We start from the raw sequence: 24,641 nt of genomic DNA, 5'->3' as shown, positions 1-24,641 counted from the left end.
TAATATGCTTCTAATATATTACAAAGAAAAAAATAAAATAAAGTAAAACTCAACACTAAAACAGCAGAGCTAGATTTAAAGAGTATGAAGTAAACAATGTTCTCTATTGCAAGAATTTTTATAAATTTCATGATGGGAGATTTCAAAAGGTTCAGGATTGCATGCTTTATTCAAACTTATTTTAGCCTGAAGGCCTTCTGTCTCCATACAATCCTATCCCTTCCAATGGGCTCTTTGACAGACCTCCTGCGGGGGGACAACCCACATAGTCAGCATTGTCTTCTTGTGGGTGTCAAGGGATGGGAAAAGATTGGTGGCTTGCTAACCTCCTCCACCATCTACCTCTTTCTGTTGTCTTTGGAAACTGCATCATGCACAGGGACACTGCACAGATCCAGGATAACCTTCAGTGGCTCTCACCTCCTTCCCCAGCAGCTGAGAGAGGAAAGGGGCATTCTGTGCTGCTGCCACTTGTTCACAGGAATCTGGTTTGGAGATGTACCTGCATAAGCATCTGCAAGTGGTTGCTAGGGAAAACCCAAGGTTTAGGCCCCTAGAAAGTGCACTCAGAATGAGCGCAGAGATATAGCAACTCCCTCAAAGAGAGGACACGAAATATAGACACTTCTTCCCCAGAGAAGATTAGTGAAGATAGTTCTCTTTATCCCTGGTGTGCCCATGAAGTAGGCTTAACCAAGAAAACCCATGTGCCTTATCCCCACCCAAAGCCAACTAAATACCCATCTTTGACAAAAGTTTCACTGATATGAAAATATTCATCCAAAACTTTTTGCGAAAGCACCAAGCACTTGCAAATAGGCAAATAATGGATGTTTTTTATTTGGCATCAGCTCCAATATGCAGACAGTACTTGGAGTGTACCTGGATCTCTGACTTTCCTTTTTTAAAAAAATCAGTCAGTAATATCTCAATTATATTGCCTTGTGCCAGGGCTGCAGTTACTGGTGGAACCGCTAGTGATAACTCTCCTCATCTCAACTTTTCCTCTGCGAATAGTCACTCTGTCGCTGTGGTGGTCTCTCTTCCAGTAGGTAGTGACTTGGCCCTCCGGCCAGGTCACCACAGAAGTCCACCTCTTTCCAGAGTCCAATAAATTACAAAAGTCTGACAACCCCCCAAAAGGAGTTTCTGGCCCAGCTCTGCGCCTCCAAAGGCATCACACCCGTACTTCAAGGCTTTCAATGTCTTTATCCCCCGACTTCAAGGGGTGGAGGAGTTATGCCACCTTTGTAACTGGATAGTAGGGGAGCCTTGGCCCTTCTCCACTGGGCTGTGACCCAGGCCCTATGAGTGGCAGCAATATCAAGCACTTAGTAGTGCTCTAATGCTGCCTCCCTGGGCCACTCCTACCACTTACTTTCTCAGCTGAGGACATTGTCAAATTCTCACAAGCAATCCAAGAAAAGATAGAGTGAAGGGTTCCTTAGCCCTTAAGGAAAAGCTAGTACTACCTCCTCTGGCCTGGGGTAGCTGCCATTTGTGGATCTCCCTTCCCTGCAGCAAGGATTCCTGTTGTACCCTTCCTCAGGGAGTTCTCAGGATACGTCTGTCCCCCTATTCTACCCGCTGTTTGTCTTTCTTTAAACTCCTCCTCTACCTGGAACAAGCTTGATGGGTCTACATGGTCCCAGATCTGCCCTTAACCTCCTCTATTCTAGTGTGGGATTTATATACCCCATCACAGGGCTGTCAGAGTGCCAGAAAAATCTTTACTATATTTATCCTTACAACACCCATGAAAGGTAGGAAAATGCTTTTATCCCCAATGTAGATAGGGGAAACTGAGGCAGGCAGACTAATTTACTTGGTCAGGGTCACACAGAAAGTGTATGGTGGAACAGGGAATCAAACCTAGATTTCCCAAGTCCCAGCCTCATGCCCGAGTCACTGCACCATCCTTCCTCTCCTCTCACTATGCTATCTAAACTGCACATCAACAGTTGCATCACAACCCCAATGTGTATAGTAATGGTCCACCAGTTTCAGTGGGTCTTGCTAAGGCAATCTGCAGCTTTTTAAGTATGATGAATAAACACAGATGTCAGGACGTGTTGTAATCCCATATGCAGACAGCTTGGGAGGGAAAGAGTAAAATATTAAAGGCAGAAAACAGCTACCCAATACAGGCAGCAATGGATTCATACGACAGTAATTAAGCTACCATATGATCATACTTAGGCACTAATATACTGACCTCTGCTGAAAGGACTTTTACAGAAGACTAGAATAGAAAAAGAAAAAAGTCATGTAAGATTTTTTTCTCCCACCATTTCATACGGAAAAACTAGTCAGGGAGAGAAGCAAAAAAAAAACAACAAAAAAACACAAGCCAAAAGTTGGTGACAATTGGATTACATTTCTTACAATTTATTCTGACCCATAATGTAAGCATTTTCCTGATAAGAGTGCCTCTGTACAAACACTGAAAATGGGCAGTTTCTGGCTGCAGGCCAGGAATTCAAAATGGAGGCAGACAAAAACCAAATCTATTAATCCTACGTTTGCAAAGCTATGGACTGGGTGATCTAAGAACTTGTTTCCATCTCCAATATCTCTGATCACCCCATGGTAAATTTTAAACTGAGGTAGATGTGATTATTTTAAGAACATAGGGTCAGATTCAAACCTGACTGACACCAGAATTACTCTCATGGATTTGCTCTAGTTTTATGCGGGCGTCAATGAGGTTGAAAATTGGCTATTGTGGTTAAAATATAAAAACTATAGCTCTGATGCTACAAAGGGATGCACCCTCATGGACCCTTATGCCCACGTGGAATCCCACTGCCTTCCATGAGACTTCACGTGGGCATAACAGTTGGGGCAGGAGGACCTTTGCAGGAGCAAATGTACACTAGCTACCATTTGTATGGTTTTAATGTGGGTTTCAGTATTTGATGTATACAGCCTATGTATGATTCCTCAGTTTTCCAGCAGTGTGCACTGGACCAGGAAATACAGGGCATTAGGAGGAAAATAAATAATGGAATTCAGCTTAACAGGGTTGCTGGCCCATTTTCAGATCCCCCATTCTAAAACTTGCAAGAATCACCATTAGGCATTTTGCCAAGGCCATTCCCTTGGTGAGTGCAGGCTTATGCACCACTCAAGAGGAGTCCGTTAATGACTACAACGATCCACAGCTGTTTACAGTTTTATACTCAGTGGTGGACCAGGCAATAAGCTTGATCCAACAATGAGGCTGTTGGGCTCTCACGGCAAGAGGAGAAATCATGTCAGCTATTTATTTGCTCATATTGTGAGTGACTAGCCACAGAGCTTGGAAGGGCTGTAGGAAGCAGGCAGAGGAGCAGATGTGGGCAGTTGTGGAGCTGTGCATGGGCTTGAAAATGAAGGAAAAAATGTACAAAGATACATTTGGAGACAGACTTAAACACAGTAGAACCTCAGAGTTAGGAACACCTTGGGAATGGAGGTTGTTTGTAACTCTGAAACGTTTGTAACTCCGAACAAAACGTTATGGTTGTTCTTCCAAAGTTTACAACTGAACATTGACTAAAACGGCTTTGAAACTTTACTATGCAAAAGAAAAACGCTGCTTTTAACCATCTTAATTTAAATGAAACAAGCACAGGAACAGTTTCCTTACTTTGTCAAATCTTTTTTTTTAAACTTTCCCTTAATTTTTTTTAGTAGTTTACGTTTACACAGTACTGTACTGTCTTTTATTTTTATTTTTTTGGTCTCTGCTGCTGCCTGATAGCGCACTTCTGGTTCCAAATGAGGTGTGGGGTTGACTGGTCAGTTTGTAACTCTGGTGTTCATAACTCTGAGGTTCTACCATAGTCCAAAAATTTAATGAAATAAATAGGAAATTTAGAAGACTATTTAAAGTTGCCCCAAAAAAGTATATGGAGATATTCTTGGCCACATACATAAAGAAACTAAAAAGTATAGAAAGGATTCATCAGCTAGATACACATTTAGTGCAGTCTTCTATGAACTAATATAATCCACTACAAACTCAGTGCTTTTTCTGTGAATGAAATAAACTGGTACAGCTACTTTCCATAGTACAGGCAGGTCTCCAGAAAAATTACATTTGAAGTATAGACCAATTGCAAACCAACCGGTTAATGGACCAGTAGAAGGTTATGCATAAGGGACATGCGTATGTAAGCGGGGGAATAGTCCCGCTCTTGTGGGGAACTTTCCTGGCTTCTGCACTACCCTGGTGAAGTGGGCTAGCGAAAGGATCTGAGTCCTCGCTCCCACTTCCTTTACCCAGTGGCCTCCCTGCCCTTGAGGACTCCCCTTCCACTCTCCTGTCTGGCAGAGTCCTCGTAACCCCAACAAGGCTGTGCCCAGGATTCCTGGGGGGCTCAACCCCCAACCCTGCTGTAGTCACCTAGGACAGGGGCTAGGGTGTCCCCACTCCGGGGTACTCTCTCTGCAATGGGCACTTCTCTGAGCCACTGACCATTACATACAAGTTAAAGCAAATGCAAGTTATTTAGTCAACAATTAATTTTAAAAAGAATAAGAAAAAGTGGGAAAGGTTAAAGGAAACACATCACCCTGCTCTGTGGCAGGGAACATCACAAACAGTGTCTCTGGAGTGTCTGGGCACTTCACAGTCTGTTCCTTGTAAGTCCCAGGCCTTCTTCTCAGGCCCTGGCTTTGCTGCAGGGATGCTATGGGTTGGACACTTGCTTGATGGTTGCCACACACTCTCAGGCTCTATGTGGTAGGACCCTTCTTCCCAGTGTCGCCCCCACCCTGCCGGGGCTACGATCCAAGCCTGGCCTGCAGAGCCCCTTGGCTGAGGCATCTCCCTGTGCTGGGCCCGCTGCCCAGGGTCCCTCTCGCTCTTCCCAACTGCTCACTGCACCCAGCTCCGGACTGCTCCAGCCCCAGCTCCACCACTCTGTCTCTGCTGCTCTGCCTCCAGCTCCCTGGGCTGCTTCTTTGGCCCCTCTGGCTCTGGTTGCTGCAGCTCTGCTCCCAGGACAGGTTTGCTCTGCAGGCTGCTTCTGTGACTCTGCTCCCAGCACTGACCTGCTTCCTGGGCTGCTTTTCTGGCCCCTCTGGCTCTGGTTGCTGCAGCTCTGCTCCCAGGACAGGGTCTGCTCTCTCTGGGCTGCTTTTCTGGTCCCTCTGGATCTGGCACAGCTCTGCTCCCAGCTTAGCTCAGCCCCCCTCTGTCTAACCCAGGCAAATCCAGCTCACACAGAGGACAGACCTCCCTGGCCTCCCGACTCCCTGATTAGCCTGCCCGCCCTATCATTCAGGCTGACCTGGAGCATTGGCCTCTCCCCATTGTATCTGGGGGCTGTCAGTCTCAAGGTCTTGATTCCCCATCGACCCTTCCCCCTTTTAGAACTGGGAGCTAGCCAACCAATACACCCCCACTGAATGTTAGTAAGGGGGCAACAGTCCTCTTACACATAGTAAGCTTTTTATTAATTATTATTATTATTGGACAATATACACAAACATTACAAAAAAAGATTTAGGTATGTGGTTATTTGGTAGTTTTTGGGGTGAAAAATAAGGTAAGAATATACCATGGTGGTAGGTGTCTTAAAAATACATCGGATAGACCGGGCAAAAATTATGGAGTCATTTGGGCATACTAGCATTTGATAGCATGGGATACAAAAAAATATATATATACATATGGATTGAGACCAGTTTATGCCAGCAAGGTTTAGGCTACAAGTTTAGACTATGTCAAGGACTAACATGATAATCCAGTTCAAAAAAGAATTAAGCGCTCCTGAAACAAACACTCTTAGATATTCGGCACATGTTAATTCCCAGGCAGCTTTGGAAAGAGACTAACAACACAGCAGCATTTGAAATCAAAAAAATTAGCCAAAGAGTAGGTTTTAGATTTTAAAGTACAACCTAGCAACATGCATTGATCCAGGTTTGTTTTACTCAGTATTCCATTTATCGTTAGGGCCAGCATATTTCAATCCTTTGAGTTCACATGGTTCCCAGAACTTTTGCATCTGATGCAAGGGGTTATTACAACCTTATAGGAAGCATGTAGGATGTCTGTGGGCAGCTGATCAAGTCATTTGTTGATTAGCCATGTAGCAGTAAGTCAAAATAAAAAATTCTAAGGGAAAAGATGACACTGTATTTTGGCAAGAAAGATATGGGCACAAAAGGGACTGGAGTATTTATTTTTAATTCTACACACAAGATTTTCCACAGTGGGAAATACTTAATTGATTAATTACAAAGGGGAGCATGTCCTAAGCCCAATTGACTTTGTTGGAGCTATGAGACTATTTACACCAAAATATTTTGTCAATGTTATGGCAAGTTTAAGCAATTAAAAGAGAAAAAATGTAAGGAAATGCAAAAATTAGAATTTCTTTAGTGACATCAACTTGGCCATGTTGCCTACCTATAGTATTTTACAGGATACATTTTACCAAAATATAGCCATAGAAAATAATAGATATGTACAATATGGCCAAAGGTATATGGCTGTAGGAAAATGATCTTTCATTTCCTGATTCCTCAATGTTAGGTGGGAAAATCACCTATAATATGAAACAGGGAACAGAACAGGAGTAAAAACTGAACCATAAAAGAATAGTGAGGTGTTGAAGGATTCTATTGACTCACTATCTACCTGAGTGCATTCATGTCCTTGAGAACCCAAGACAAAGCAAATTTTCGGAATAGGAGCCCAGGCCACATTCAGCTTTGAAAATTCTCTCTTTTATGTCAGCACCCACAATTGGATACCCAAAACTTACATTGCATGACTTTGAATTACCTTCTGAAAATTCCCCTGTTCATCTCTATGCCATGTATACTTAGAAGGACCTTCAATAAATAGGATAAAGACAATTCTTAAGTCGTCCACATCTTCCTAATATAAGTTCTCGTCAAAGAGTGCAGTTGGATTTTGAAGGAACGCCTTTGTATTTTACCTTCATATATTTTTCTGGGAGTGACTGCCATCTACATATTGACAGCCACTCAGAATGACAATAGTACACTGTGCTATAAAATACTATTTCAACTTGAACTATTATCCTAACTGCTTGTTATTTAGGAGTTATAGGGCTTTTTAAAAAAAAATGGGGGAAAAAACCCACGGTACTTAAAATATATCATGTGTCAGGGGACCAGGACTTGTGGAAAATAAGTATTAGATGCCTGTACAGCTCTTTTAAAGTTGTTGTTTTTTTAGCTTACATGCAGTTTCTTAAGGCTTGGAAAACTCTTTCAATACCATGTTAGTCACATCAAAGTAAATATACAATTAGTATGAGCAGGTTCACTTTGTATAATATTAAAAATCTGATTTTTGAGAGAAAATATTAATTATGAAAGTAAAAAAATTAAAATATTATTAGAGGCAATGCTGTAGCAACAAGCCATACCAGGGGTTTCGAAAAGGATTTTTTAAAAAAAAATATGAATGAGGTTTGTTGCTTTCCCTCTCACCCCATTTTATAGCCCCTTGCTTCAGCAACAACTCTGCTTCTGGATTTTATTCTCTATTGATACCTAAGGGATTAAACCAGTGAAGAATCTCTATTTCATATATATATTTCTTTAGACACTCAAGATGCCAGTTTATACTCACAGACAAAACTAAAACTGCAGTCTTAGCAATCTTCTGTAGACTCTTCTCTTATCAGATTTTATTACAGCAAAGTGCGAGCCACATAAAGACTTACACACTTCTACTCCTATTCATTCTTACCTGCACCTATCAAGGTGGAAGTAGCTACTGTAACAAGTGCATGGCACTGTATCAGGATATAGGATGTCATGTGATCTAACAAGACCTGATGTAACAAGGTGGATGTGCCGTGATTCATCAGTCAGGTGGGGAAATGCTACTTCTCTTTTTTTATTTTACTCTTTAAAAAAATGGGTAATTCCCCACAATTCAGCTATCAGGCTTCAATCCATAGGAGTCTGCTGCTATCTGCAGGTAAAATATTCTACTACTGAGCAAAACAAATCAGAAAACGAAGCCAAGCAATTAGCTTTCAGTCTTAACTTTGCTTTCTGCAGGATGAATGGAGATGGGGATTCCTCAGATGGGGTGTAAAATATCTTACTTTCACGCTATTGCTACAAATTATAGTAATTCCACACTCACAGTGCAATTCATTGCTGCACTGGTTCCAGGGCCAGCCAGGAACAGAGGACAGGTTCAGTCCCAGCCCAGGCCAGGGCAGCCCTGATGCAATTAACTCTAAATGCCATTGCAGAAGTGTAGAATCAGTGGGCATAAGAGCACTCTGGCCACTTCCTCTCCAATTTTACCCCAACATGCTTCTCCCCAGCCCTGGAATGCCTCCTGGACCTGGGACCTCCTGCCAAGCGGGTGGGACACAGAGCTGGTTCAGTGGGTGCCAGGAGTATTCCTCAAGGGAGTGGATTCTGTGCCCACAGCACAAATGTAAAAGGGTCACGGGCCAACTGTGATTTGGGCCTTCAAAGTCTCTGCTGTGAAGGTTTCTGCCATCACAGTAACCCAAGTATCATTCAAGGCATCTTTCAAAACCCTACAAACTCTACTCAGTCTGCCCCGGTAGGTTTTTTCCCCCCGGCATTTCCCACCCACACACACACCTTGTACCATGAGAATGAAACTAACTGAAAGTCTTTCAAGTCTGAGAAAGGTTGAGTTGTTAGTTAACCATTCTGAATTTGGAAAATCTGAGGGGGGCAAGGAGTTCTTGAGATGCCTCGTAGTTCACCTGGTGTGACTCGCTCTTGGATTTCCCAAAGCTAAATCTACCGCAGAGCAGTGAACCACATGAAAACTGCACACGGAAGGGCAAAAACTCCTGTATCCACTTGACCCTCCCATGAGCTAGGAGTTCCCTAGCAAAATGGAGGGAAGTATGCAAGTAATAAAGTCCTTAGCACTTGGGGAAAAGGACTGTTACAGGCTCTCAGAGAAACGTGCATGCTAAAAGGGTATGGTAGTCTAAATGAACCCAGCTGAATGGTTAATCAGGGGTTCATACAGCTCTAGCCTCACTTCTGTAAGAGGGGAAGAGGAAATGGAGGCTGAGGAATTAAAATCTGAAGAACAAAGGGAGACAAACTTCTTTCTGCTTCTCTCAGACTGGGTAAGCAGTCCCATCAGTTTCTAAGACAGAAAAAAAGCCATGTTTTTTCAGACTTAAGAATCTTTTTCTTAACCTGTTATGGAGTTGTCCAGTAGCATGAACAAAGACTTGGAACTTGCCGATAAATACTATACTTTCCTTTGACAGCATCATTTTGGTCAGTGGGACACCAATCAAGAGAACTGTTTTGACTCCTGAGCTGGGCAGAGGAGAATATCTGAACCACAGAGACCAAGGATTCAAAAAAATGATTTGTCTCATTCCTGTACAAACACACCAAAAAGCCTGCACTTTGAGGAGAAACCGTGGGTGACCTGTAGAGGTTTAGGCTGTGTTATTTGTGCAAATTCTGAATGGACATAATATCAGGGTGTATGAGATACCCATCTGTAACCAACACCCACAATTCATAGTTATATAATTTCACTGAATGTCAAAGAATATACAGTGCTTTACTTGTCACTAAAAGATTCCTAGGAAGAATTCACTTAATTCCCCCAAAATACTGCAATGGCATGCACAGTCTCTTCTCCATTTTGGGTAGGAAATGAATATTTTACAATTGTTCTGAGTGAAATGAGGCCATTTTGACTATTGTTCTGTCTAAAAGGAGATGGAGTTGAGTGATTAAACATGCTTAATCATGCAGGCTCATATCTGAGGAGCCATTACAAGAGATATGGGCAACAGAAAATGACATCTCCTACAGCATCGCATCAATGCTTAGATGTTCATCTTACTGTTTTGCAGTGCTATGTTGTAGCCCGGCATGGCCCCACCTTGCTAGCAAACACACAGCTCAGATCAAAAAGTTAAAAAATGATCAACATCAAAACCAAATGTTGGGGAGTGGGAGGAAGTTTCAGTACAGCCTCACTTACACAATTAAAACAAATCCGGCTGTTTTGTTAGAAAGGAAGGTTTGAATGTGAGCTGATTTGGGCTTGTACATGGATGAAGAATTACAAAATTGCTAGCACCAGAGAACCAGATTTTAACCCTTAAAATGTAGTTAAAACCTGGGGATTAGTGAATTACCAGGGGTTTAATGAGGCCACTGAGGGCACATCTACATTGCAATTAAACAGCCGGGTCTGGCCCATGTCTGCTGACTTAAGCATCCGGGGCTCAGGCCTTCGGGCTGTTTAATTGTGGTGCAGACATTCAAGGCCAGGTTGAAGCAAGGGCTCTGGGACCTCTATTTTTAGCCCTGCAGTCTGAGCCCCGCGAGCCAAAGTCAGCTGACCCAGGCCAGCCATGGCCCTGCCACGGGTCTTTTATTCCAGCATAGACATACCGTAAGGGAAGACTGTGCTGCAGGGGACCAAGTCTATGATTGCTCTCAGGATCTGGGCTGTGGCTCTGACCTGTAGCAAACCCTCCTCTGCCCCAATTTGGTGTCTAAACTACATTTTTTCCTCCCCCAAAATAACGCCCCATTGCTACTGCCATCAGTAATTTAATCAGTGGGAGCCCTAGTGTAGACCAGGCTCCAGGCAGCTGCTGGAGTTTTAAGTGCTCGGTTGACTAATCTTTATCAGAGCAGATCTACCCAATGCAGTGCTTAAGATATCAGTGGACACTAGCACTTTGTCTATACTTGGAAACCCACAGTTTTTATCAGCAATGGGAGCAAGAGTGAGAAAATTCAGGGATTAGACCTGGCCTTTGTGTCAGAGCTGCCTCCCTCTGCCACCAGGTCCTACTGTCTCAGCCCATTAAACAGCAGCAGAAGCCATGGGCTGAGCACTTCCTGGCATGGAGTCCTATTGAGCAGGCTGACCACTAAGAACAGAGGACTGTAGACACAGAGGCTGGCTGCCCAGTCTAGGGGTAAGGGAGTATCCTCAAATGACCAAAGCTGAAGCTAGGAAAGCAGGGGAAGACTCATCTTGGAAAGGAAAAGAGCTGGGCTAGAATGGTACATGAGCCAGAAATTGCACACATGGGGCTGAAGCCTCAGGATGTCCAGGAAAAGTATACGCACCCTCAGTTTCTCACAAGAACACCATGAGGGTGATAAGGGTTAAAGCCAGGATTATTATCAACATCGTTCTTGTTCCTGTTGATTGACAACAATAACAGTAAAAAAAAAAAAAAAAAGCATCAGACAACCACTCTTTTAGTCCATAAGATTCACTCCTTCTGAGGATGCAGTTTGGATCCCGGTGCTATGGGATGGTTTAGTTTTGTGCCCTTGGTGTCTACCCATCAGCCAGATCTCAATCATGAATAAAACTCCAACCAAGCTAGGGAAATAGTTCTAGGAGCACATGCAATGCCTGATGTGGGGGAAAGCACCATCTCATCCTTTATCCACTGGAAAGCCCGCATTTCGTTGGGTCTCGGCCCATTTGAGAGTTAGTGCATGAAATAAATGGCTGTGCAACATATAGGGTTAGCAGAGCCAATTAATACTGTCTTCTGGAAATGAGTTTGGAGGTTATTTCAATTAAACCGACTATACTAAAGAAATGGCTGTACACTGTATTTTTAGTATTTCTAAGAGGTTGTCCTTTTAGCGTTCCTTAGAGGGTAGTTAAAATTCAATGTAGCATTTATCTCCCACCTCAATTGCTCCCTAATATCCATGTCGCTCTTTTCCAGATCAACTAAATGCAGCTGCTAAAATTACTTTCCTTACTCCATCATACCACCTCAACTCCACAGTTCAACTTGCCCATTGGCTCCCCACGGCCCACTACATCAATTTTTAGACTTTTGACCTCACCTTCAAGGCCTTACACAACTCTACCCCTCCCAAAATGTGCTAGACGCAGCCTCTGCTCCAAAGAGCCCACTATCTAAAAGACAAAGAGTGGGGGGCAGGGATGCAGCATACAAGATACAAGCAAGAAAATGATGGACACATCTTGTTAGGTCCATGCTTTGTTTTGTTAGTAAATAAAAGCTTTCCCCAGCTGCCCCTCGAAGGAGCTATTTGTTCCTGAGCCAACCCTACAAACCCAAAGTACTTGAATTAGGTTTTCCAAAATCACTGTTATCCTGGCTAATCTACTCAGAATCCCCCATCCTTCCCCAGTGCAGCAAACCCAGACCCTCACACTGTGTCCTTCCTGCCAAGGATCTTCTCCCTCCCTCTGCACAAGTTCCCCATTCTCTAAAGAGAGGAGAAATTCAGCAAAAGCTACTGGTGTCAGAGAGGCTCTTGGAATAGTGGAGGTTCTCCCTTTACATGCACACCCCATGCTACCTGACAACTGCTCAGGAGTCTGCAAGCTCAAGTCTCTGGGCTCCCAGGACCTGGTTTTGTTCCTGAGAAACGCAGGCTCCTGTCCCCAAGGCAGTCTCAGAGGGGTACTGGACCCTACGTTCCCCAGATTCTCCTTGCTGCTGTCACTGCCAGTGTGTTCTTCTCCCTCCCTCCATCACGCTGTCTGCTCTAGCTGCCACAGACTAATCTCCAGGCTCCTGGCCCAACTCCAACACACACCCTCACTCCCACTGATTCGTCCCTAGTTAGAGCGAGTTCCATCCTTGTCCATTACTTACTCCCAATGCAGTTATTACCCATTTCCCCACAACAAACTGCAGCCCCACAGAACAGCTCACAGATAGTCTGAAATTCCTGACAACATTGGGGCTTCTGAGGCTGCAAGGGCACCTCTCACTGGTACTGCTGGCTTAAGTGGCAGAGCACCCCCCTCTCCTTGCCCCCTTGTACTGCTAGCAATGGCAGCTGCTAAAGAGTCTCTCCTTCCAGGAAAATGGTGGTGGGGGGGTGTCTTGTTAAAAGACTGCTCCCTGTATCCCCAGGAAGGAAAGGGAGGATGTGTGCAAGGGGGTGGGATAGGTTGCTTGGCCTGTTGGTCCACAAAGTAATTTCTCCACAAAGCTATGCAGAGTTCTAGCAGGTGCCATTCCACTGGTCCCACAGAAAAACCCTGCTTTGCTAAGCAGAGTTCGGTCTGCCACCCTGAAAACACTAACCTTCCCATCCCGGTGCACGAGGCCTCTAATCTCTCTATACTGGAGCCACTTCTAAAGACTCAGTGCTTCCACAGGGCCCAAGAAAACTGACATATATCAGCCAAATGGCATGTTCACACCTCCCTTTCATTTGGCGTTTAGCTTTGCATAAAGTGTAGTAAATAATCTTTTAGTTAGGACACTGGAGGGTTCGGGTCCTGCTCTACCACAAAATTCCTAGGTGACCTTGGTCACGCAGGACTTACGGTCTCTCTGTGCTTCAGCAACCCATCTGCAGAATGAGGGACAATAGCACTTCCCTCTGTAGACCTGGCTTCTTCCTCAACACTTAGCTAAATGGTCAGCCTGACTGATCGTTCACTATTTGCTCCATTCCCGCGCAGCTGCACGAGCTTGATGGGTGGAGAATCTAACATTGGGACAGACTTGATATATCCATGTAATAGGGGGTCTGACTTTGGGGCACCTCCACCCCTTGGTAGGTGGAATTTTATCCCAGATGTTACAAGCCACCCGGAGAACAGCATTCACTGGAACATTGTGTGGCATTCTTGTGACATGTTTGAAAAAGTACAACAACATCCGAGGACAATGGCCTTAGTAGTCTGTAGATTGGAGCAACCGTAAACATCTGCATTACAAATGAAGTCATTCCACTTTATGCACAATATACAACATTGGCATTTTATGTGGAAAGCCTCCGGCTTTGCTCAGTCTGAGCAGCATAGTGTCCATGTTTCACAACTGTAGGCCTGGCTGGCCATAAGAAACTTGACATAAGTAAGACCTGATTTCTTACTGGGCATGACTGGGAAGGTGAATGGAAGGTTAAGTTGTAACAAGCAGCATTCTGGAGTCAGGATGTCTAAGCTATGCAAGATAAGCAGGAATACCCTACTGCTTGGGACAATGGACAAAAGAAACTTGGACTATAAAGAACAGGTTATGCATGAACTGCACATGGACAGAGCCCAATACCTACTGCACAGGGGTGTTGCAAGCGTAAGTATAATTAAGATTGTGAAGTGCTCAAATACTGTGGTGCTGGAAGCTTTTTAAGTATCTTAGATAGAATACAAATTTTAGAAGTATGGGATTGGAGGTTACAGAAATAAATTCTTATAATGTAATACCTTCTCCTGACCATCTTCTCTCTCTGGGACTTTTAGTCCCCAATCGTGAAAGTTACTCAGTGCAAGCATAAGGCTCTGCCTGTGTAGTGTGACTTGTAGGATTAGGGCCTTAGACTGCAAGCTCTTTTGGGCAGAGATTGTCTTTGTCTTGTATAGCGCTGAGCAAATTGTCAGAGCTTACCAAATGAATAATGAGCAGTTTTCTTTCACAACTGTTAAAAGGCCACAGAGGCCTCACCACTCTCTTCATAGCCTTTCTCCCACTAATGCCTCCTCTGACTTATGAGGAGAGGCTGAGGGAACTGGGCTTATTTAGTCTGCAGAAGAGAAGAATGAGACGAGATTTGACAGCAGCCTTCAACTACCTGAAGCAGGGTTCCAAAGAGGATGGAGCTCGGCTGTTCTCAGTGGTGGCAGATGACAGAACAAGGAGCAATGGTCTCAAGTTGCAGTAGGGGAGGTCTAGGTTGGATAGTAGGAAAAACTATTTCACTAGGAGGGTGGTGAAGCACTGGAATGGGTTACCTCGGGAGGTGGTGGAATCTCCATTCTTAGAGGCTTTTAAGGCCTGGCTTGACAAAGCCCTGGCTGGGATGATTTAGTTGAGGTTGGTCCTGCTTTGAGCAGGGGGTTGGACTAGATGACCTCCTGAGGTCTCTTCCAACCCTAATGTTCTATGATTCTATGGGTCCTGCTGCATCTGGTTCCCTCTCTTGCATGGTGTCTAGTGTTTCTCCCCTCTCCAGGCCTAAGCCTCCTTTGCCAGGCACCTCAAGCAGCTATCTGCACCTATGTAGGACGAATATAAAACACTAGCATACTAGAATGGTCATGTCTTACGCTCACTTTGCAGGGGTGTGAATGAGTACACAAGGAGCAAAGAAGTGGAACATTATTCCCTCTGACTTCAGATCCCTTTTCTCTTGCAGCCTACATCTGCTCTACATAGATTCAAAGATTCCAAGGCCAGAAAGGCCTTTGTGATCATCTAGTCTGACTTCCATAGAACTTCCCCCCCCAAAATTCCTAGAGCAGATCTTTTAGAAAAAAAAAATCAATCTTGATTTAAAAATTGTCAGTGAGGGAGAATCCACCATGACCCTTGATAAAGTGTCCCAGTGGTTACTTACACATAGAAGAGTAATTCTTTATTTTACTATAAAAGGCAAGGCAAGAAAACCCTGTGTACTGTCCTGTCACACAGTGACTTGCTCTGCATCCCATGCACTGTCTGTGCTTTTGTTTGTCTTCTTAGATGACAGTCCCATTGTAGGCAGAGCTAAGGTGTCCTTTTTATTCTACAGCACTGAGGACATTGTCAGTGCTCCACAACTACACAATAATAAATAAAATAAATAAATAAATAAATAAATAATAATAAAGGAAGAGGAAATAAGAGTATGGCATGATCTAATCACTCTTATTCATGTTTCCTATATGAATCATGTTTGCTAACACAGATGAATCACAGAGAAGCTACAACCAAAACTATCAGTTAAATCTCTCTCTTATTGTAATAGAAGTTGGTTATACTTAAACATTGCAGCTGACTCGTATAACTGAGTACCATTACATTGTATATCTTATTTATTCCAGTTATCGCCTCAAAGCTAAAACAGTCCATGAGAAAGTGAGCTGGATTCTGGTCCTTTGTGAGAGTAAAGAGAATTCTTTACTAAGTTCCAATCAGTTAGATCTGTATAGCCCTGGGCCATGGGATACACACAAAAAATAACTGAGGGGAAAATTTGGCCTGCAGAATCTTTATTATTGGGATAAAGTGTGAGAAGGAAATAATCTATCTTGACTCTGAGAGCTTAGGTTGAGTCTGCAGGGCTGGCACTTAGAAAATACATCATTTTGTGTGTAAACTGAGCACATGTGATCTGGAATCAATGAGACCCAACAAACATAGACATAAATGATGCCATTTGTATACAGTTTAGTTTTCAGAGTAGCACCAGATTTTAAAGGGTGATCATGGTACACAAGTATCAAATGTCTTCCCTTTTGAGGGGCATTACTTGTTACAATACCAAAGTTATTTATGTTTCACACAAATCAGCTGCCCCATCACTTTTATTATTGAAAATTATTTGCATCAGAAATAAATCATCAAACTGAGGGTCTAGAAAGAGATATTTGCATGAAAGAAGTGAATCCCACAGCAATCGTAATTTCCTGGAAGAATCATTTTTAATGTTCATTCTTTTGAGTCTTTGTCCCACATTGCATCCTCCAGCTGGGCCTTGGTTGGTAGAAAGGTATGTTCTTGAGTTTTGCTAGGAGACTGTGACCTACGTTATCACAGTGGTAATGAGTGGGAGGAAAATGCATATTTATTCACTGAGCAAACATGAAATATCCCATTTATATCACATTACCCAATATTTTCTATTGCGCACAGTATTTAAAACATATGTTTGATTGTCAGGGTTTCTGTCAGAAGGCTGTGCAGGTTAGAAGTGGAATCTGACTGACAATTCCACCACAGATGCGTTAATTAATGTAGTGGCAGTTTGAAATGCTGGCAGGCGGCCAATTAGAGTTATGTCTGTTTGCTTTTGGTACAGGTGTGAAGTGACTGACAATTGATTTCAGACAGTGGGGTACTACTTTCACCCTCCATGGACCTTAAGTGATGGGAGGAACTAAAATAAAATGCTTCATTATGAAATAAAAAGTATGTAAAATTAGGGTCAGCCTGGAAATTGCTGGGAACATCTAACATTTGGGGAGACCTTAGCACTTCAGCTGGAAGGATGACTGATTATGGAGGTTCCTGAGAAAGAAAGTGGGCATGACAAGTACGCACTACCATAGGTGTTTCCCAGAGAGTAGGTGGCAGATGTGGTTTCACTAATGGCACCTGGGCAAGGAGCTGGTGGAAGGATTTAATGGCTTAAAACTGGCTCTCAGCATGGTGAAGGGAGAAAAGAGCAGTGAGCTGGCACCCGAATAAAACATTTCTGAAACAGCCAGATTACCAGCGTAGTCACTGTGTTTTCAAGTATCGCTCAGAAACATTCATCTCTGGGTATTTGGTTCACCCATCCTGCCCCTCCACTTCTCTTTAGTATCCTTCTCTCCTCACAGGTCCTGGGATCACCCAACATACTGTTGATATCTGCTGAGTAGTTGCCTGGTTGCATGAAAACACTCCTTGCGTTCATATCCAGACCAGGGAACCTGCTCTCCTCTTCTATGGCTCTACAGAGAGGACCAGTTTGCTCCTCCCTTCAGTTAACATTTTTGAGGCGCTAACTGGTGGGTTTGCTCCCTCTCCAAATCCAGTTCAAATCATTTGGGGATACTGAGACCCCCCTGAATGAAGCCTCTGCACATGCACACACACACCCCAAAAGATCCCAGAGCTTGGTGGAAGTGGAGGGATGTAAGAAAAGTCCCGAGTGGTAACTGTAGAAATAGTATAATATTCAGATTCAGGGATCTGATTATCACCTGAATCTAAATGTCATCCAGCCTAAGTATTACACTCTTACATACATAGCAAAAATAAAAACAAAAACTCTTCCATTCAACCCAAGCATCTTTCTTAAGCTCCCTAATTTACTTTATAGTAGCCATGAAGGGAGAGAGGATAGGAGAGCCCACATTATGATGTATGAGGGTCACTCAGTTACAAAGATTTTAATTATTTGCAGGAAGCATATGAACATTCCAATTATCCCAATAACTGAGAGAGATGAATACAATATAAATATTGAATATATCAGGAGGACACAAAATAAACAACCAGTACCTGTTTTTTCCTAGAAATAAAGCTGTGTACTTTTTTGACCTTCAGACAGAAAACAATAATAATAATCTGCACATCTATGGCACAGCCCACCCAAGGGTCTCAAAGTGCTTCATGAAGATGAACAAATTTAGTCTCACAAAACATGTGTGCGGTAGATCTATTTCTCTATCCCTATTTACAGCCTGTGAAACTAAGACACAGATATTGACACGTCCACGTGTCTATGGGAGAGCCATGAATAGAATGCAGGGCCTATATTTACAGAAGTAGATAGTGATTTCACGTGTTCAGCGTGAGACTTAAAGGGGACTGATTTTCAGGAGAGGTGGGTGCTTGGCATTTTCTGAAAATAAGGCTCCTTTAAGGGGTCTCAATTTGGGTACCCAGAAACAGAGGTGCTCAAAGTCACTAGTTGCTTTTGAATGTCTTGGCTCTTGTGATGCCTAGCCTCACAGGAACACCCTTCTTCCCTTGACTGTGCAAAACACACCCTTCAGTGCCTGATGCTTCATAGCCTTGAACCTTCTATAGTCATTTTACAGTTGTGCAAGTATCACTCCATTGGTAGCACTGTACAACCACTTTGAGCAACTATAAATGACTCTCAGGTGCAAGGCAGTGGAGAATTTGAGCTCTTTGTCTTGATTTTCTGAAACTTTTCTTCATTCACCTTGCCAGTCTACTTCTATTTAAACCTTAGGAGAACAAGTGTTGCTGCTACAAATGTGAGCTTTGTGATGTGTAGATATTGTGCCTTAAACAAAGATAACACTAATGAATTCACATTCAACCTTTTCAGCCCTGTGATAGAAAAAGATTTTCAGTCACTTTAGCCTGAGCTACATTTGCTCTCAGGGTCACCAAAAGAAAAGGACAACACATTCATCTTTATCCTCCTGGAGTCATAAAACAACTCAGATAATCTATAGCGAGTTACAAAGTGAAATTAAATACTTTAAAATGCCATCTATCTGATCCCCAATTAAAACATAATCTTTTTTAAAGCTGTCAATAGTTGCTGACCAGAATCAATAGAGGGGAAGATCATGATTGACACTTCCCCAGTGATCCTCAGTCAGACAGAAAATAAATTGCTCGTCAGGTCAGTAGGAATAAGGAAACACTGGACCTTGGGCTTAACCTCGTGGCAGGCAAGCAGAATTTGAGGTAGCTTGTGATGATTCTATTTTTTAACTGATTGTGCGGGAGGGAAAGAAATGATACATCAGAAGGTTTTTAAAAAATAATTCTTAAGTTCTAAAATCATGGATCTTTAGAAAAGTATTTGCAAAAGTAGTTTTTCTTTGATCTTCCTATATACTGAAGTTATTGAGTCAAATTCAACCAGTCTCCTAAGAGTACAAGATTTAGTTCCTTTTCATTTACATTTAAGAAATATAAGCTTACATTTGTTTAAGTATATCCTGCATATTCCTCGCTTTCGCTACAGGAGTTTTAACTATCTAAATCTAGTGTTTGACATCTATGACTTGTGAGTGAGCATACTACAGTATGTAAGCTTAGGGTAATAGGACTAAACTTCTCCTATTCCTCCTGACCTACATTTTGATCTCTTTTATTTCTAGACCAGCTTGGAAAGTTCAGGATGAAACAGTTTTCTGGTGTGCAGAGGGCATAATAGCCTTTTCTCTTACAAGCTGTTCTTTTTCTCCAACTTTCCACAGTAAAGATTGTGGCACTAATGCTCCAACCTGCCTCTGAAGTTAGAGAAGTCAGCACAATACATTTGTTGTGCTGACATAAAACAACCCTAGCTGCAGGTCAAAAGGAAATTTGTTCCATTACAGACCATGATCAGGGTGAGATTGTTCCCAGACCCCTAGGTCTACATAACAGTTCTCCTCCATGTGTGGAATTTCCCTCCCTGCTTCCTTCAAACATCATGGAATGTGCTCTGGAGGCCCAGGGTCCAGTGGTTGGGACACGAGATTAGGATTTAGAAAACCTGTATTCAGGATCCTGCTCTGCTACAGACTTCCTGTGTAAAATCAGGCAAGTCACACAGCCTCTCTGTGCCTCAGTTTCTCATCTGTAAAATGGGGATAATGGTTCTTACATACCTCACCTGAGCATTCTGAGGATAAATACATTGAGATGGTGCGGTGTTTGGACACTGTAATAATGTGGACCAGGTAAGTACTTAAGATAGATAGGGTCTGCAAGGTGGTGGGATGAGAGGGCGGAACTGGCTGTGTCAGAGGGAGGACTGGGTGAGCCAAGTACAGGAGGTGAGTCAGGGGAAGAGAAGGGCTGGGAAGACACATGTCGTTCTCCCCTCTACAGATTTCCAGGAGGAGATAACACCTGGGATGGCTATGGCCAGAGGGAGTCCCTGGCTGTGCAACTCCACTGGAATCATGCTGCCAGGTATGGTGAGCACTTGATGTCTACCAGGGGAACTAGAGCAATTGCAAAGGCTCCTGGGAATCCTCAGGGTGCCTTTTCCTTGGGGGAACAAACTTTGCCTTCCCTCCACTGGGAGGATGTGAAGGAAACCCCTCCTGAATACCAATGAAATGTGAGAGATAGAAGTGAATACAATATTTGCAACAAAAATGCAAAATCCATTTTTGACATAGCTTTCCCACAATAAAATTAAGGCAATGCTGACTAGAGGGAAGAAAAAGAAAAATATCATTATTTATACGTCTACAGTGTAGTGGTAATTTTTGATAGTTGTTTTGGACTTCTTGCATGATTTCTAGGTAACTTTCCATTAAGCTCCAGTTTTTGTTCTATGACTGCACAGGTATTAATAGGCCACTCTGCCTTACAGTATGTGCTAACTACTGATACTAAACAATCTGTTCCACATCACATTTTGCCATGATGCTGGACCTTTCCCAGACCTGAAGAGCTCTGTGTGGCTCAAAAACTTGTCTCTCTCACCAACAAAAGTTGGTCCAATAAAAGATGTTACCTCACCCACCTTGTCTCTCTAATTTTTATGCTCCTTTTATAATTCTGGGGACTGCTCAGGTAACCACAGTGAAAGGTGTCATATAAGAACCTAGATAAATTTAGTTACAAGGTGAAGGTTTATTTATATTTTATTATGAACCTAAAAGTGGCCTATTTTCATGATACAATTTGTTACAATTTGCAAAGAATTGAAGCAAAAAAGGTCCTTTTACAAGTGAAATGGACCATTTTGGAGTGGAGAAGGCTTTGTCCAGATAATCTGAAAATTTTACATTATGGTTGCTTTTTCGAACAAAAATGGCCACTTTTTCCCCAATGTTGCAGAAATTGAGGCATGCAAAAATATCTTACAACAAACTGGTGAAAATGCCACTGTGAAATTTCTGTATGGATCTAGACTTAGATTCATGAGTACTATGCCTCACTACATTGTGATATTATTTCTAAAGGGGAAATCACCTGGCATAGGCAGGCAGGAAGGAAAAATTGGTAGCACAAGGCTAGCCAATGAGCTACTCTGCTGGGTCATTACAGGGCCAGACACAAGGTTTTCTGTAAAACGTCTACACCACATCATCACTTTGCAGAGCTTCTCTCTATTCATCCCCTGGGCAAAGAATATGGCTGAAGCTTCACATCACTGAAGGTAAGCAACACTATTTATAAATCACATGCAAACAATGTAGTTAACCTGAAGTTAAGATTGCTAGCATTCATCTAGCAGAACATGTACCATCACCACTGCAGCCAGAGCCCATCTAAAATCTGAAAAGGGAAAAAGGAAAAATCCGTAACCATTTATCACTAACAAACTTGCATTTAATTCTTTTCTGAATTTCCTACTGCTCTGTTTGCCAAGCTTTGTATTCAAAAGCAAGCCACCATCCCCTGAGAAGAAGGCCCTTTGCAACAGCTTCCAAAATCTTCAGTCTACATCAGGAAACTGCATAGGGCAGACAAAAGAATCTGGCCAATCCATGAAATCAAAATGAACCTATGCAAAGAAAGATGAGAAACGGACTCTGAATATGTTTAGATACTGGGCATTACTGACTGTACCAAGCAGAGCTGGTAAACGGAGAAAAACAGTGATAAGCAAAGCAATAAAAGTCAAAGATGAATTTAAAAGATTCTTATAATTACATTAGCAGGACATTCACCTTGACACTGACATTGTCAAACACAACTCTGAATCCTCTACAATACCTCATTACACATAATCGGGAGTGCCTATCCCAGAAAGAACACAAGAACTTCCACCAAAATGTAGGTTCCTAAATCAATATGTAGTTACTTTAATAGAAGTGGTCTGATTTTCGGAGATGTTGAGCAACCACAATTCCCCTAGAAAGCAATAGGATCTGGGTGCCTAAAAAGGGTTTCCCGAATCTAACTTTAGTCATCGAGGTTTCAAACCATTGGTGTTTGTGTGAAGGGACTTATTGCACAGGTTTGGAACATAGGCAACCCAGTGATCGTTTGCTTCAAGCATGCATTTTAACAGATTATCAATTACAAAAATCAAAGATCATAAGAACAGCCATACTGAGTCAGACCAATGGTCCCTCTAGCCCAGTATCCTGTCTTCCGACAGTGGCCAATACCAGGTGCTTCAGTGGGAATTAACAGAACAAGCACTCATCAAGTGATCCATCCCCATTGTCCTCTCCGAGCTTCTGGCAGTCAGAGGCTAGGGACGCCCATAGCATGGGGTTGCATCCATGACCATCTTGGCTAATAACCATTGATGGACCTATCCTCACAAACTTATCTAATTCTTTTTTTAACCGTGTTATAGTTTTCATCTTCACAACATCCACTGGCAACAAGTTCGACAGGTTGACTGTGTGTTGTACAAAGTAGTACTTCCTTTGGTTTGCTTTAAACCTGCTGCCTATTAATTTCATTGTGTGACCTCTGGTTCTTGTGTTATGTGAAGGAGCAAATAACACTTCCTTATTCACTTTCTCCACACCCTTCATGATTTTATGGACCTCTATTATATCCTTCCATAGTTAGGGTGACCAGATGTCCCGATTTTGGGTCTTTTTATAGGACAGTCCTGATTTTGGGGTCTTTTTCTTATATAGGTTCCTATTACCCCCCACCCTGTCCCGATTTTTCACATTTGCTGTCTGGTCACCCTATCCATAGTTGTCTTTTTTCTAAGCTGAACAGACCTAGTCTTTTTAATCTCTCCTCATATGGAAGCTGTTTGATACCCTTAATCATTTTTGTTGCTCTTCTCTGTACCTTTTCCAATTCTAATATATCTTTTTTGAGACGGGGTGACCAGAACTGCATGCAGTATTCAAGGTGTGGGCACAACATGGATTTATATGGTGGCATTATGATATTTACTGTCATATTATCTACCCCATTCCTAAAGGTTGCTAACACTCTGTTACCTTTTTTGACTGCTGCTGCACATTTAGCAGATGTTTTCAGAGAACTATCCACAGTGATTCCAAGATCTCTTTCTTGAGTGGTAACAGCTAATTTAGATCCCATCACTTTGTATGTATAGTTGGAATTATGTTTTCCTATGTACATTATTTTGCATTTATCAACATTGAATTTCATCTGCCATTTTGTTGCCCAGACACCCAGTTTTGTGATATCCCTTTGTAACTCTTCACAGTCTACTTTGGACTTAACTATCTTGAGTAATTTTTTATCATCTGCAAATTTTGCCACCTCACCCTTCACCCCCTTTTTCCAGGTCATTTCTGAATATGTTGAACAGCACTGGTCCCAGCACAGTTCCCTGGGGGACACCACTGTTTACCTCTCTACGTTCTGAAAAATTACCGTATTTTCCTTCCCTTTGTTTCCTGTCTTTTAACCAATTACTGATCCATGAGAGGCCTTTCTGTCTTATCCCATGACTGCTTATTTTGCTTAAGAGCCTTGTTGACTGGCCTCGTCAAAGACATTCTGAAAGTTCAAGTACACTACATCCACTGTATCACCCTTGTCCACATGTTTGTTGAACCCCTTAAGGATTCTAATAGATTGGTGAGGCATGATTTCCTTTTACAAAAGCTGTGTTGATTCTTGCCCAATTCGTGCTCATCTATGTGTCTGATAATTCTGTCCTTTACTATAGTTTCTACCAATTTGCCTGGTACTGAAGTTAGACTTACTGGCCTGTAATCGATAGTATCACCTTTGGAGACTTTAAAATAAAAGTTTTAAAATTAGCTACCCTCCACTTATCTGGTACAGACACTGATTTAAATGATAGGTTACATACCACAGTTAGTAGTTCTGCAATTTCATATTTAAGTTCCTTCAGAACTCTTGGGTGAACACCATCTGACCCTGGTGACTTATTACTGTTTAATTTGTCAATTTGTTCCAGACCCTCCTCTATTAACATCACAGTCTGTGACAGTTCCTCAGATTTGTCACCTACAAAGAATGGCTCAGGTTTGGGAATCTCCCTCACATCCTGTATGGTCTACAGTGAAGACTAATGCAAAGAATTCATTTAGCTTATCTGCAGTGGCCTTATCTTCCTTGAGTGCTCCTTTAGCCCCTCATCTGACCAGTGGCTCCACTGATTGTTTGGCAGGCTTCCAGCTTCTGCTGTACTTAAAATAATTTTACTGTGAGTCTGAGTCTTTGGCTAGGTGCTCTTCAAATTCCTTTTTGGCCTGCCTAATTATACTTTATACTTGGTTTGCCGGAGTTTTGTGCTCCTTTGAAAGAAAACATAAACCAGCTGTAAAGAACTGAAAT

Source organism: Lepidochelys kempii, chromosome 6 (genome assembly GCF_965140265.1).
Source record: "Lepidochelys kempii isolate rLepKem1 chromosome 6, rLepKem1.hap2, whole genome shotgun sequence".
NCBI lineage: Eukaryota > Metazoa > Chordata > Testudines > Cheloniidae > Lepidochelys > Lepidochelys kempii.
This window is presented reverse-complemented; position numbering follows the sequence as displayed.